General features: G+C 43.3%; 1 protein-coding gene across 10 annotated transcripts in view; it reads right to left on the bottom strand.

Moving 5' to 3' along the window:
* PASK (PAS domain containing serine/threonine kinase) overlaps positions 1-15002 on the bottom strand; it is a 1088660-nt gene that overhangs the window by 1017238 nt on the left and 56420 nt on the right. The window lies entirely within an intron of this gene.

The following is a 15002-nucleotide window of genomic DNA, read 5'->3' as shown; positions in this document are numbered from 1 at the left end:
TGCATTGGTGTAGAGTGCAGTAGCATAGAATGTGGTGTTGTAGAGTAGAGTGGCGGAGAGTGGATTGGTGAAGTGTAGAGTGGAGTGGCCTAGACCAGAGTGGTTTAAAGGGCAGTGGCAAAGAGAACAATGGTGTAGAGCAGATTGGTGTAGCGCAGAGTGGCAAAGAATAGACTGGCATAGAGTGGTGCAGAGTAGAGTTAAGAGGCCAGTGGCATGGGCAGTGCAGGGGCCCCCAGGACACCCCTTACCGCCAGCCTCTTCCTGGTGGTGCAAATCGCCAGAAACAGGCTAGCGGTAAGGGGTCATATGCCCCAGGCGGATTATCACCGCCGGGGCATAAACGGCGGGAAACCGCCGGCCCCGGCGGTGCGACCGCGGTGGTACCACCGCAGTCAGAATAGGGAAGAAAGCACCGCCAGCCTGTTGGCGGTGCTTTAGTCATTTTTGCCCTGGCGGTCTCGGACCGCCAGGGTCAGAATGACCCCCTTAGTACTCAATTAATTCGGTTTTGAGCATTGGGAAACTCTAGGACGGTAGTCATGTGATATATAAGCATTAATGAACGGAGCTGTGTGGCCAATCAGAGCATGGAGTGAGAGGATTTTTTATGTGCACAACAACTGCCTGGGAACCGGAGCATTTTTCAGTTGCAATCGTTGCATGTAAAGGTGGGAGAAACAGTGCTCAGAAGTCATCACTGCCGAAGAGGCTGCAGGAGGCAAAACTGTGCCACTTAATGAACTGCTGTGCGAAACCCAGAGTTGCCACCAATTTTAAGAGGCATGGTGTGGACTGATAGCACCAAAGAGGAAACCTGCTCTCACCCCCATCTTACTTGCAAACACAGGCACACAGAACCAGATGCTTATCCTGGTAGGTGGTGTGCACACACCTAAATGCACAGTCAAGAGAGATGCAGATGTGCACATGGTGGGAGGGAGCCACCTTCCTGGGTTCTTGATTTGGCAGAAAAGGAAAAAGCGGGAGGAACAGCGCCACCAAAGACCATCGAATAGAGGAAATAGAGAACAAGCAACAAGACCTTGGCACAAACTATGATGGAGATCAAAAATTAAGTTTGCAGTGGTCGGAGGGGAAGTAACATGTGACCGCAAGACTATGGAGTTAACTAGCAGAGCTAGGCACCTGAGCATTCTGAATGCACCCTGGGTGACTGATTAAAAGAGCAATCACAGCTTTGGGCTCATCTACAAGCAAAGTCTGCAAGCAAGAACAGAACACAGAACTACGGAGTAGGCAGGAAAATTGAAAAATAAAAAACAGGCTTAAAGACATCCAAAGTAGAACAGTAATGGGGCAGAGGGCGATGACATACAGGACTTTTTGAGGAAGCTACCACTAGATTATCAGTCTCTCCGGTGGGCCTGAGATTAAGTTTGATGCCGCCCACAGAGTGACTAAGCTACCACCAGATCAGTCTCTCCGGTGTCCCTGAGATGGAGTTTGATGCCACCTACAGAGTGACTCTTTTCAGGGCCTGCAGAGATGCATTGCCTGAGATGCTTTCTTGGATCAACTTCTTCAAAGATAAGGACCTCATACTACAGATATTGAAAAACATGCCTCCATTCTTTCTTAGGAAGCAGTGAATTCTGCCAGATCACACACTTTCAGCAAGAACAGAACATTTCTTATCAATGTGGTCACCCATTCTAAGTCCAATTTACATGGGCGTAGAAGAATGCGGTGGTCTAATCGCTAATGGATGCAAAGGAAATACTGGAACTTGAGGATGAAGCAAAGGATGGACAATGCTTAGAAGTCAGTTCGCAAGGACAAAGAAATACACTTGGTATGGTAAAATGTTGTGCAAAATAGAACCCACAGGCTTCCATCCAGAATGACCACTGCAAAGGCAAACGGTGTTCTCCAACAATTAAAAGGGTTAGCTTTTCCGTGGACAGCAACTCAGATGATGAAGGAAGAGAGGGAATGGGCTAGAAAGATGTCTCGCTCAACTGCATTAACTGAAGGAAAGTTCTGCACTACCCTACATGGCTTTAACTCAAAGGTTATAAAATAGCTGGGTTGGGTGGAAAACAATGTAGATCCATTGGCAGGAAATTCTTTCAGGTATTAGTTCTGTAGGGTGGAAACCACAGTTATTAATGAGGTTTATTGTGTTAGAGTCCCTGATTCGGATAGATATAATGGAAGTTCATAGCCAAAGGAGCACAAAGAAGGGTGTTAGACAGTGGGAAGGAGGAAGAATTCTCTAAGCTGAGAGTAAGACAAAAGGTTATTCAAAGAAGGGTACAAAGCAGGTAAAGTATTGGCAACAAGCTGAATGCTACAATGGATAGAATTAGGATTACTGATCTTAATGCCCCAAGTGAGCGAAAATACCAGATGACATGGTGTAGGAGGCTGGACTGGCTTGTAGTGAGTACCAAGGGGTACTTGCACTTTGCACCAGGCCCAGTTATCCCTTATTAGTGTATAGGGTGTCTAGCAGCTTAGGCTGATAGATAATGGTAGCTTAGCAGAGCAGCTTAGGCTGAACTAGGAGACGTGTGAAGCTACTACAGTACCACTTAGTGTCATATGCACAATATCATAAGAAAACACAATACACAGTTATACTAAAAATAAAAGGTACTTTATTTTTATGACAATATGCCAAAGTATCTTAGAGTGTACCCTCAGTGAGAGGATAGGAAATATACACAAGATATATATACACAATAGCAAAAATATGCAGTATAGTCTCAGAAAACAGTGCAAACAATGTATAGTTACAATAGGATGCAATGGGGAAACATAGGGATAGGGGCAACACAAACCATATACTCCAAAAGTGGAATGCGAACCACGAATGGACCCCAAACCTATGTGACCTTGTAGAGGGTCGCTGGGACTATTAGAAAATAGTGAGAGTTAGAAAAATAACCCTCCTCAAGACCCTGAAAAGTGAGTGCAAAGTGCACTAAAGTTCCCCTAAGGACAAAGAAGTCGTGTTAGAGGAATAATGCAGGAAAGACACAAACCAACAATGCAACAACTGTGGATTTCCAATCTAGGGTACCTGTGAAACAAGGGGACCAAGTCCAAAAGTCACAAGCAAGTCGGAGATAGGCATATGCCCAGGAAATGCCAGCTGTGGATGCAAATAAGCTTCTACTGGACAGAAGAAGCTGAGGTTTCTGCAGGAACGAAAAGGGCTAGAGACTTCCCCTTTGGTGGACGGATCCCTCTCACCGTGGAGAGTCGTGCAGAAGTGTTTTCCCGCCGAAAGAACGCCAACAAGCCTTGCTAGCTGCAAATCGTGCGGTTAGCGTTTTTGGACGCTGCTGTGGCCCTGGAGGGACCAGGAGGTCGCAAATTGGACCAGGAGAGAGAGGGGACGTCGAGCAAGACAAGGAGCCCTCTCAGCAGCAGGTAGCACCCGGAGAAGTGCCAGAAACAGGCACTACGAGGATGCGTGAAACGGTGCTCACCCGAAGTCGCACAAAGGAGTCCCACGTCGCCGGAGACCAACTTAGAAAGTCGTGCAATGCAGGTTAGAGTGCCGTGGACCCAGGCTTGGCTGTGCACAAAGGATTTCCGCCGGAAGTGCACAGGGGCCGGAGTAGCTGCAAAAGTCGCGGTTCCCGGCAATGCAGCCCAGCGAGGTGAGGCAAGGACTTACCTCCACCAAACTTGGACTGAAGAGTCACTGGACTGTGGGGGTCACTTGGACAGAGTCGCTGGATTCGAGGGACCTCGCTCGTCGTGCTGAGAGGAGACCCAAGGGACCGGTAATGCAGCTTTTTGGTGCCTGCAGTTGCAGGGGGAAGATTCCGTCGACCCACGGGAGATTTCTTCGGAGCTTCTGGTGCAGAGAGGAGGCAGACTACCCCCACAGCATGCACAAGCAGGAAAACAGTCGAGAAGGCGGCAGGATCAGCGTTACAGAGTTGCAGTAGTCGTCTTTGCTACTATGTTGCAGGTTTGCAGGCTTCCAGCGCGGTCAGCAGTCGATTCCTTGGCAGAAGGTGAAGAGAGAGATGCAGAGGAACTCGGATGAGCTCTTGCATTCGTTATCTAAAGTTTCCCCAGAGACAGAGACCCTAAATAGCCAGAAAAGAGGGTTTGGCTACCTAGGAGAGAGGATAGGCTACTAACACCTGAAGGAGCCTATCAGAAGGAGTCTCTGACGTCACCTGGTGGCACTGGCCACTCAGAGCAGTCCAGTGTGCCAGCAGCACCTCTGTTTCCAAGATGGCAGAGGTCTGGAGCACACTGGAGGAGCTCTGGACACCTCCCAGGGGAGGTGCAGGTCAGGGGAGTGGTCACTCCCCTTTCCTTTGTCCAGTTTCGCGCCAGAGCAGGGCTAAGGGGTCCCCTGAACCGGTGTAGACTGGCTTATGCAGAATTGGGCACATCTGTGCCCAACAAAGCATTTCCAGAGGCTGGGGGAGGCTACTCCTCCCCTGCCTTCACACCATTTTCCAAAGGGAGAGGGTGTAACACCCTCTCTCAGAGGAAGTCCTTTGTTCTGCCATCCTGGAAGGGCAGTTTGGCAGTACCAGGGTCTGTGCTACAGACCACTGGGATCGTGCCAACTATGCCAGGATGGTACAGAGGGGGCAATTCCATGATCATAGACATGTTACATGGCCATATTCGGAGTTACCATTGTGAAGCTACATATAGGTAGTGACCTATATGTAGTGCACGCGTGTAATGGTGTCCCCGCACTCACAAAGTTCAGGGAATTGGCTCTGAACAATGTGGGGGCACCTTGGCTAGTGCCAGGGTGCCCTCACACTAAGTAACTTTGCACCTAATCTTTACCAGGTAAAGGTTAGACATATAGGTGACTTATAAGTTACTTAAGTGCAGTGTAAAATGGCTGTGAAATAACGTGGACGTTATTTCACTCAGGCTGCAGTGGCAGGCCTGTGTAAGAATTGTCAGAGCTCCCTATGGGTGGCAAAAGAAATGCTGCAGCCCATAGGGATCTCCTGGAACCCCAATACCCTGGGTACCTCAGTACCTTATACTAGGGAATTATAAGGGTGTTCCAGTAAGCCAATGTAAATTGGTAAAAATGGTCACTAGCCTGTTAGTGACAATTTGGAAAGAAATGAGAGAGCATAACCACTGAGGTTCTGATTAGCAGAGCCTCAGTGAGACAGTTAGTCACTACACAGGTAACACATTCAGGCACACTTATGAGCACTGGGGCCCTGGGTTACCAGGGTCCCAGTGACACATACAACTAAAACAACATATATACAGTGAAAAATGGGGGTAACATGCCAGGCAAGATGGTACTTTCCTACACATGGCCAATGATTGCCTATTCAAAGACTTCTAGAAAGCTATGTATGCAGGTGTGCATGAGGGGGTGAGGAAATGTACACTTACTTTTGGGACTCAAACTTCCCACATCTCAAAGTAGAGCAAACAGAAACATTGTAAATGTTAATTAGATTATCAGAGGTGATCATAAATACTAACAGGCAAACTGTGGAAAGTGCCTTGTTCAGGTGGCTATAGAGCCTTTTATATAATGCATTTATTGGGGAACTAGCACTTCCTTTTTACATCCTTTCTGGGGAGCAGATGGTTATCTGACACTATAAAAGGCAGTTGCAAACTCAGTACTCCCAAAGCCAGGCAAAGAGCCAGAAGAATGCAGATGACCAATCTTTTAAATCTAGACACTAAGCGGATGATTCAGAGTTTGGTTGGGAGGGTACTCAATTGCGACATCAAGGAGTACCGTTTCCGCTAAACAGGAAGTCCACTTGCTTGATTTACAGATAGGTGGACCTCAAGTATGTCAGCGACGGGGACTATTCTGTCTCCATTGCGGACATACTCCTCTTATGGCCAGACAGAGTGAGGGCCATCGGAGGTTTGGCAAATCAACTGCTCACCTGATTTAGAGTGGATAATAACTGGCCGGTTTTTACTGCTCCTTATTGCCAGGTAAAGCTGGGCAGTAAGGGGTAATGAAAATTGCAAAATGACTCCTATACCATGAGAGAACTCCCATGGTGTTGGGGTCATTAGTTTTTGCATTTTCAAGAGTAGAAATACACTTTGGGATTTTGTTTTTGAGAGTGTAAACATATTTTAAAGGTTTGACAGACTGTACCATCAGTTTTAAGGTTCTGTCCATCAAACTTAATACACTGACAGGGACCTCCAATGTTAAGAGATGTCAGTTGGGCCAGCAGAAATCTCTACATTTGGTGGCCAGAGGTCCACCGGTATGGCGGGGTGAAGTATTTCACCATATTGACGGATTTACCGCCGTCCACCGAAGTCTAGATCAGGCCCAGGAGTTAAATCAATACTGGCAGCATGACAACCATTTCAATTAATTCTTGCCCAACTGAACAATGGCCCCCACACATGCTCACTGTCATGGAGTTCTTGCTCACAGAGAATTAGGAGGAGGACCTACTGGCCTGGAGCAGTGGTGGGTGCATGCCGCTCTCCAACATGCTTGTTTTATACCTACCCAACTCCAAAATTGCTATCATGCATGCTGAGTGTTACACATTTTGTGCAATCAGATTCCACGGGAGATGCCTTAGAGGCAAGCGCAACAATGGGTGTACATCTCCCTCAACAGCTGGCCTTGCACGTTCAGTGAATGGGACTGTGTGTAGGCTGGGGCCAGCAGTGTTGCTTACACTCAGAAACAAAGTTCATAGACACAAACCTAAATACACGAGGGATGGCACTCTCTGTAGGAGGCCTAGCATGCATTTACTTTTTATTTATTTATTCTATGCAATTTTATATAGCACAGACATTACCAAAAGATGCTAGGGCACTTTAAATAGGAGCATGTTAAATACACACCAGAAGTTATAAAGGCATTACATATGGAAGGACAAGTATGTACAAGTACCAAGATATACAATCTATAAATAATGTACTGGGTGGGGGAAAGACAAATTACACATACCACAGTGTATCCATTAGTGAACAATGAACATCTGGCAGTCACAGAAAGTATAACTGTGGAGAAAATTTGTTCAGATAGAGTGGCATGTAAAGATCGTGAGAGAGAAACTGAACATACAGCAAATATCCATCAAATTGGAGAGGTGAATAGGGGGAAGATAAGTGAAGAGGACGGGATAAAATCCAGGAACAAGTTAAATCGGTAACTTTAGCGTGACTCCATAAGTGATTAAATATACAAGTTAAAGAGAGTGTGAGCTCCCCGAGTTAAAGAAATCTGATCTGACAGGCAGATGTCTATTCTAAACATCTTCAACATGTTTGACGGCTACAAAGTGAACTAGTTGAAGATCATTCCTCCAGCAACACCCATACTCTTTGAGGTTTTCAATTAGTTTACATTGGCTTCCAATATCAAACACAGTTGACAGAACGAGAAAGATAAGTAGACAAGTAGGGAAAAGTTGCCTGAATCAATTATGCAGAGTGCGTTATCCATGGCAGTGTGTTTTCCAGGCTACACTCTTGGATGAAGCCCAACTGATTGTCAGTGTGTTGTGTGAGCTACAGTACCATGCAGCTCTCAGTAACCTTTGCAAGGAAGGGTAGGGAAGATACAAGATGAAAATTGTTGAGCTTGCCCAAATACTTATATTCTAATGGCACATGTCTCACTTTAGAGGGTGTGTTGGACTTCTTTCAATTACATCCCAGCCTATTTCTGCAGTATTCCAAGGTCTCCCGCACAGCACAAGATGTTTGGGTTGATTTCCCAGCAAAACCGGAGGACTTGCAGACACTGCGGCTATTGATACACAGGCTCCTCCAGGGGGTTGATCTCCTGCATATTTAAAGCCTCAAAGGTTGACTCTAGGATTGTTATGTCGGAAGTCCGTGACCAGTGGTCAGCTGATCTACATGAACCACACACGGATGGTGCATGGAGACGGGCCTTTGCACAGGTCCAGGAGGTTGCCAGCAACGCCCACTTCAAGCTCACCTAATTTTATAATTTGCACTGCACCTATCTAACTCCTCAGTGGATGCATAGATTTAATGAACCGCAGTCTCCTGCTTGCCCCAGATGCAGGGTGGAGCCAGCAACATTCCTCCAAGGACCTGGGACTGTGATAAATTGTGGAATTATTGGGATGGGGGTACTGCAGAGGCTGCAGGAGATCACCCAGGTCGCTAAAGAGGCCTCCATCTAACACTGCTGACTGGTAGTGTTACCGACCCCAAAACGAGGAACTCTGATGAACCACAGCTTCATCTGGTTAGGGGTCGTACTTGCTAAACAGCGAATAGCCATCCACTGGATGTGCCCCAACCCCAAACCCATGCTGGACAGTTGGTAGGTAGACCTGCGTGAATAGCGAGGGGCAGAGGAACGGCAGTTGCATGTAGGGCACACAGATGAGAATGCGGAGAGGAAAATGGAGATATGGGGTGTAATGTGGGAATGCTTGGTGGTTGAGGGGCTGTAACCAGACACGTCTCTTGGCGCTCACCAAAGCGACTCTGGGGACACCCTTGGTGGACACATGGAGCCGGTCCTGGAGTTCTAGATGCTGTATTTGCTGATGTTTATTACTGCTGGGTAGATGTGGAGTAGTTCCACTGCCTCTGCCCCTCCCTGGCCCACTCTCGCCTCGGCAGACAGGGTCCGGGAGTCAGGAGCACATGCTGAGTTTCTGCTGGCGATGTACTTGGTTACCTAGATTTTTAGATGTTTTGGTTATCATTAGGTTGATTAGATAACATACACTTAAAATGCATTGCAGGTACCGTTCAGTACCATTCTACACACTGTTCGTCAGATTTGAACTGGGGCTGTGAGGTTGTGTATCAGACCTGCAGTGGCTACTGTAGAGGGTTTCCAGCAGACCCAACATTGAATGTTTTTTCCCAATTGTTTATTTCCATTGAAGGCTGTATTAGATTAATTTGTCTGGTCTATGTGACACCGACCTGTGTATTGTGCTGTCCAAATTATCTTCAGCACCTGCAAAATAAAAACAAGTTAAAAAAAAAAAAAAAAACGAGAGATTGCCCAAATTCACTGAAGTAATCCTCAGGCAATATGGAAACTCTTCTTGGCATAGTAAATCTCTCTCTAAGGTCGCCAAATGATGAATGATGAATGATGCTGTGCTAAGTCTTTAGTGATATTCCGAAGCGCTGTACCAATAAAATGGTTGGAAAGGTTGGTGTTTTGGATAACATTAAATTGTTACCAGAAACCAAATCAAAATGTTGCCATGTGACCATGGGTTTGTAGATCAGATTTCATTTCAACTGACTAAGTCCGGGGTGTCTGGCTACGATTGTTCAATATAATCAATTTACTGTTCAAAGAACTGAGTAAATTCCTCTGCTCTAGCAGAGGAATCTTCAAATCTGGTGCCGGACGGAGATGGTCAGCAGCTCTGGCTAATTTAAACAATTGCTCAGGGTGGATCTTAGCTCATTTCATTTAGAGATTTGAAATGAGAAGCCTTTGTATTGAATAGGTTTCATTATTTAGTGATCTGGATGCCTGAGACAGACAAAGTCAGAAGAGGAAGGCAAGTGTCTCCATTTCTTCGCCAGAAGTCCAAAGGATGTCCTTTCCTTGGACAAGCCTTAGGAGTAAAACCCTTCTATCCCTTGGTTCACCAAAGTGGAGCTAGGTCATTAAGCACTTTTGGCACGCAACCATAAAAATTGGAGTTTGAGAAGTTGATAGCAGTATCAGTGCTAATAGTAGGGAGTACACTCAGTGCTCGTGTAGCAAAGTTATTTAAGACCAGATATCTAGTGTCATGAAAGTAACATCTTTTTGGGGTATTGACCACAAGTTGCAGAATGAGAAAGAGGAAGAAGAAAAGGAGCAACATAATGATATGACCAGTCAAGGGGCATTGGGGCTTCAATGATGAGCGAACCTCCTTGGATATAATCAGGGCAAGTGTGGAGTAATTCTTATAAGTAGGTTTAAGGCAGTGATGGACAAGTTCATTTTAAAAGGTCGTTATGGATATATAAGGCAAAAGCTGGGGCTGAATTTGTGTAACCTCAACATCGGAGGTTAAGCAGCCTATAATGCCTTCAATTTGAGAACAGGGTGAGAGGGAAGGAGACTGTTAAACAGGCCGTCAGATAAGAGTTGGCTGCTGCCCTGCAGACTCTTGAGGCAAGAGTAGAAGTCGGCCAGTAAAGTTACAGAAAAGATTTTTTTTTGTTTCTAATTCAAAATTTCCAACATCCAAATCCTGTAAGCCAGGAACTTAACTTCCTATCCCTGCTCTCCATCGTCCCAACCATTCCCCTTTGTGCTATACAAATATCTGCTATCAAGCTTCGTAATACTCGTCTTGTCACTATCTAAAGCAAAAACTACATCAGGTGTATTAGCCCAATAAGCTATCTTGATCTATAGCACCAGGGTGGTTCTGCTCAAATCCTTGAGCAAAGCTGCCTGCAGCAGATACATGAATCCACTCTGCTGTCCCAGTCAGATGTAATACATTGATTGCCTTTAATAGAATCCCTCAGGGACCCCTCCATCTCTCCTATGGGGCCAGGATACCTGCAATCTGGCCCCTTATGTTAGTTTATTGTTTTTCCCTCCCCCCGGCCAATGCGAGAAAGAAAATGGCAGCAGCAAGTTTCCTCTCAGGTTGCGGCCAGCCAATCAGGGCCTTGCTTTTCCTCCAGATCCACGGATCCTGAGCATATGCATTATTTTATTTCTTTTTAGAAAATGGTTCAGTCTCTTCGCAATCAATTGTTCATCAACAGAGAATTTATAGACACTTTATATCCAAGATATTTCACAACAGCTGACATGTATAATGAATCTATAAATTTACTCAATAAATGATTAAAAAAAAAAAAAAAAAAAAAAAAAAAATGGACTTTTGACAGCAAATTGCAATGGTTGCTGTATAAATCATCCTTACAGTTAGCAAGAAGGGACGGAAAGCAAGCATCCATGTCTATTTAAATTAAAATTTGTACTACTAACTACTACTAGGGATAACAACAACATGTGATACAGCACTGGTAAAATTTCTGGGTTTAAATGTGATGTTCAGTTTAAATGGGCACCTTGACAGACAGACCGAGAGACAAACATTTACATCTGGAAAACAAATGTGTCTGATTGATTATATCTTTTTGTATGTGTTGCTTTTTGTGTTTTTATGAAGTTGAGAGATCTATGGTGAACCGGATGTGCGGAAGTGACCATTAACCCCTGCATTTAGAAATAAATAATGGAGTACATTGGTCTAGAGCATGGGTACTCGCAAAAATTTTCCCGGGGGCCAAAAAGTTTGGTCTGTGACGCGCCTGGGGGCTGCATTGATGCCAGGGCTGTGGCGGTCACGTGAGGAGGCTCAGGGGATTGGTGGCAAGGTAGGTGTAGGAAAAGCATATGATATACATCTAGTGGCTGAAATAAACAATGGAAAACCAGAAAACCTGGAATTAATCCCAGCTTACCCACTTTTTCAAATTGTGTGATCCTAGGCAATTGTTTAGTCTCACTTCACTCCTTTTTCTGCATTATTACATTTAAGATGACCTCGAAATACATGATTCATGGTGTGCGCTGCACAAAACCTGCCTCTATGTTTGATTTAATAAACTATAATGTTAATGTATGATAGGAACCCAGGCCACCGATAAAGTGCACATACCAAGTGACTGGCCTCTTCAATTTACTATTGGTTGTGTTCTCAGGATAAGGGAAATAATGTTTCAAAATGTAGGTTTCCAAATGTATGTTTGAAAACTATCACTTTTAAAGGAATACATCTCAGTGCACTGATAAAATAAATTGTACTAAGGCAAAAAGGTTCTGCATGTTAACTAAATACACGTTTTTAATTTTAAAAAGACTTAGTTTTACACATGTGCTGCAAGATAACTTTTGAAACGTCTTCATTTTTAAAGACAAGTGCAGGCGTCCCGAGTTACTTCCTTTAACATCAATTAAGTTTGAAATAAATGATTGTGTGTGTATTTAATATTTTTATTGTTAGTGCAGTGTCGAGCAAACAGCTGCCCAGTGCTCCTGTTGCCCCAGGGGCCGCATGTAATGGTCAGAGGGGCCGCATGAGGCCCACGGGCCGTACTTTGAGTATCCATGGTTTAGAGAGAAGATACTCCTGTTACAAGTAGACCTCCGTAGATAACTGACACCTAGGATCTTGGAAAATCATCTGCTTATGATGGCTAACTTTCAACAGAGACAGGATGTTCTTCTTTGGGAAGAGGTGTCTGATGATTTTGTAGATTAGCATAATAAAATAATAAATGAGGTGGATCAATGCTGATGGGTGGAGTTACATACCAAACAGAACTGAAAATGGTCCAGGCAAGATTAAGGAAAGGTAATATATGGTTTGATAGCAACTGTAGAGTTTTGAAAAGACATAAGAAAATGGGAGAGAACCCTTAAGTTAAAAGTAGGACTATAAGATACACACCCTTCTTCTCAACACTAAAATCAAGTGTAAAAAAATGAATATTAAGAAAAGGATTCATAAGGAATATTGTTGGAAAGAATTGTTGGAAGTGATTGAAACAAAGTATAAAAAAGGTTTTGGCAGCTGGTACAAGAAGGAAGGGAGGAAAAAGGAGCTGTATAGTGGAAGAAAAGGCATAGGTCACATTTTGAAGCAATATATTGTACGGAAGTGGGAAAGAGGAATGATTTGAAAAAGAAAATTCAATTTTGTCATTGTTCTTCGAGAAGAATATTAAAGATACCATTATGACTAAGATTAACAGGTCCAGATAAAATTACCAGCCATCATAATTAAAACAAATTTAGATTGGTGGGTTAAGTTTGATCAGCTTTTACTTCATGGGGTATTGCATACAGGTCTGTACCCAGATAACTGGAAAGGTGCAGTTATAAGACCAATTTTTAAGAAGGACGATGCAAGAAACCCTAAAAAACTACTGACTGATTAATTTACTTGATGTAGGTAAAAAATGTGTTCTCCAAAATAATTTTGGATAAGCTAAAGGAACCGGTGGAAACAAAATAATATAATCCCCATAAAACAGGGGAAGCTTAAGGAACGCATTCCACAATGGATCATTGTTTTAGCTTATGGGTATTGGCACAAAAATCTGCAGAGCTCAGTAATTTGTTCTGTTGCTTCATGGATTTTAGAGCAGCATTTGACCTGGTGGATCAGCAAATCTTATGGGAAACACAGATAAACGTAGAGATTCCAACTAGTGTCCTCCTTATTCTAAAGTAATTACGCCAGCAGAACAAGGCACAGGTAATTGTGAACAATGAAGGAAGGCTAACACAGAAAATATCAATTAATAATGGCTTGCGAAAGGAGAGCGTAGTGGTCCCTTTACTTGTTTCCCTATTTATAGCAGACCTACCCTCAGTTTTAGGTACATCAACGGGCCTATGCCCTAAAATGCGTGAGATGTATATTGCATGCCTACCCAATGCAGATGATCTAGTCATTTTAGATAATGACTGAGGTGGGTCTTCAGAGGAAGCTAGATACTTTTCAAGAATACTGCAGGAAGAAAGAAAAAAATTGGTAGTGAATACAGATAAGACCAAATTGTTAGCATTTGCGAGCAGATCAGAAAAGTCAGAAAGGTATAGTTGGCGTTTAGAAACCAGTAAAACAGAGACAGTAACTAAATATAAATATTTAGGGGTATGGTTTAAGGGGGAAATTATTGTGGATGGAACACATCGAACCATTTGAATAAAGAGCATGCTCCTCAGTGCACAAAAAATGTATATAAACATTATGTTGAGATGACCTTGAGACCAGTCCTGACTGCTTATACTGCTATGATCCATCCACTATTTCAATATGAAGTGGAAATATTAAGACTTAGTGATAAACATGAATAAGGAAAGGGAAGAAGTTAAGTGACTAAAGTGACTAAAGAGGCTGCTGTGGTTACTAAAGTCATCGATGATCCAGGCCATCAGAATGGAATTAAATGTAATTGCTTGGAGCTATTTGGCATGGGCGGAGGTGGTAAGATTTTGGTTACATTTGGAAAGTGGGTAAGCGCCAAAGATCTCTACCATCTGCATGAAGAGACATTGTTGTGAGCATGTTAAAGTGGTCAAAAGGAGTTAGGTCAAATGGGGAAGATACATGCAGAGAATTGGGAATAAATTTAGAGAGCCAGCACTTACAAATATCCATCTCAAAAGGCGGAACTCCATGTAATTACCAAAAAGCAAGCATGAGAACACGACTTGAGGTGGTTAAGTAGTAAATCATCGAACGGATTTATGTTGGTTTCCCTATATAGATGCCTTACTGAGCTCCTGCCTTAGAAAAGCACTGATAAAATTTGGAATCAGTCTAAAGGAGTGAAAAGTGTGATAATAGATGCCAAGAGAAAAGGTTCTTGTGGGTTAAATGTAAAGTGAGATTTCCTGCATATTCTTCTAAATTCTCAAACACTGTTGATGATTCGTAAAGTATTAAGACCAAATTCTAATAAATGTGGCGATTTAGAATGTAGGCAAGCAACAGAGCGCTTAACTGAAATACCTGGATGCATCATGCGCAATAGGAGGATTTCTGATGAGGTAATGCGTTTTGAAAAGCTTTTCAATCATGAGCTGGTTATAAATATGAAAGTTAAGTGCAATAGGAAGAGTCTTTGTTTTAGTGTTGGAAGGGTCTCCTTCTTGTGTAGATTTTTAAGTGCAAAGTGCAAAATATTAATGAATGTTTGTACACATGTTTTTATGTGGTTCACTTTAAAGACCAAAGTCTAAATATTTTTTTTTGACTGCCGAATACATTTTGATTTAACTATTACAAATCACTTGTACAGTCAGTTTATTTCAGTTTTTTTCCCCAAAAAAGATAAATTTAGAGAACATATGAGACTGACTAAAGAGGCATTCTTGGGTCAGATATGTTTCTATGTAGCTCTTAAATGACCACTTTTCTAAAATAAATTATTCATAACCACAACCAGGACTCTTTATTATAATAATGTTCATGGTACATATGTAGAGATAGCATGAAAATAAATTGAAGATCAGCCAGAACTCACAATTA

Source organism: Pleurodeles waltl, chromosome 11 (genome assembly GCF_031143425.1).
Source record: "Pleurodeles waltl isolate 20211129_DDA chromosome 11, aPleWal1.hap1.20221129, whole genome shotgun sequence".
In the NCBI taxonomy this organism is placed as follows: Eukaryota; Metazoa; Chordata; class Amphibia; order Caudata; family Salamandridae; genus Pleurodeles; species Pleurodeles waltl.
The sequence above is the reverse complement of the archived record's forward strand: the minus strand, read 5'-3'. Positions and strand labels throughout refer to the sequence as shown.